Source organism: Arachis hypogaea, chromosome 8, assembly GCF_003086295.3.
Source record: "Arachis hypogaea cultivar Tifrunner chromosome 8, arahy.Tifrunner.gnm2.J5K5, whole genome shotgun sequence".
Taxonomy (NCBI): domain Eukaryota; kingdom Viridiplantae; phylum Streptophyta; class Magnoliopsida; order Fabales; family Fabaceae; genus Arachis; species Arachis hypogaea.
Genome location: NC_092043.1, coordinates 36136844 through 36138370, shown reverse-complemented (window position 1 = coordinate 36138370; position 1527 = coordinate 36136844).

Below are 1527 nucleotides of genomic sequence, written 5' to 3'. Positions count from 1 at the left end.
AGATGCTTCTTCCATCAAATTTGGACGTTGGCTTTGTGAAGTCACCAAGCATTCTCCTTGCATTATTATTATTTTCGGCTGCCATCTCCTTCTCTTGTTCCAATGTTTCTGAAAGGTTACCTTTAGATTGTTGTAACTTAGCTTCTCTTAATTTTCTCTTCAGAGTCCTTTCAGGTTCTGGATCAATTTCAACAAGAGTGCCTTTTTCCTTGTCCCTGCTCATATGAAAGAGAAGAAAACAAGAAAAGAAGAGGAATCCTCTATGTCACAGTATAGAGATTCCTTTATGTTAGTAGAAAAAGAAAGGGGAGAAGAATGAAGAAGAGTGGGTTCGGATATTTAGGTGAAGAGAGATGAAGAGAAGTGTTAGTGAATAAATAAATAAATAGAAGAAGGAGAGATAAAGAATTTCGAAAATAATTTTGAAAAAGTGGTTAGTGATTTTCGAAAATTAAAGATAAGATATAATTAAAATTAAAATTTGAAACAATTAGTTAATTAAAAAGAATTTTTTTGAAAAAGGGGTGAGATATTTTCGAAAATTAGAGAGGAAAGAGTAGTTAGGTGATTTTGAAAAAGATAAGAAACAAACAAAAATTCAAATAGTTAGTTGAAAAAGATATTAAAATCAAATTTGAAAAGATAAGAAGATAAGAGGTTAGATAAGATATTTTGAAATCAAATTTTGAAAAAGATAAATTTTTTGAAAAAGATAAGATAAAAGATGAAAAGATTTAATTTTTAAATTTAAAATTATTTACTTCACTAACAAGAAACTTCAAGATAAGATTCTAGAACTTAAAGATTGAACCTTTCTTAACAAGAAAGTAACAAACTTCAAATTTTTGAATCAATCACATTAATTGTTAGTGTAATTTTGAAAATATGATATAAAGATAAGAAAAAGATTTTGAAAATAATTTAAAAAAGATTTTTGAAAATTTTCGAAAAACAAAGATAAAATTGAAAAGATATGATTTTTGAAAAAGATTTTAAAAAGATAAGATTTTTTTAAAATTGAAAATTTGACTTGACTTGTGAGAAACAACTAATTTTTTAAAAATTTTTGACCAAGTCAACCCAAAATTTCGAAAATTTGGAGGGAAATAAGGAAAAGATATTTTTTTGATTTTTGAAATTTTAAAGATGAGAGAGAAAAACATAAAAATGACCCAAAATATGAAAATTTTGGATCAAACACATAATGCATGCAAGAACACTATGAATGTCAAGATGAACACCAAGAACACTTTGAAGATCATGATGAACATCAAGAACATAATTTTGAAAAATTTTTGATGCAAAGAAAATATGCAAGACACCAAACTTAGAAATCTTTAATGCATGGACTCTAACAAACGAAAAATGCATATGAAAAACAACAAACAACACAAAACAAGAAAACATCAAGATCAAACAAGAAGACTTGTCAAAAACAACTTGAAGATCATGAAGAACACTTATGAATGCATGAATTTTCGAAAAATGCAAGAAAATTTTTTTAAAGCATGCAATTGACACCAAACT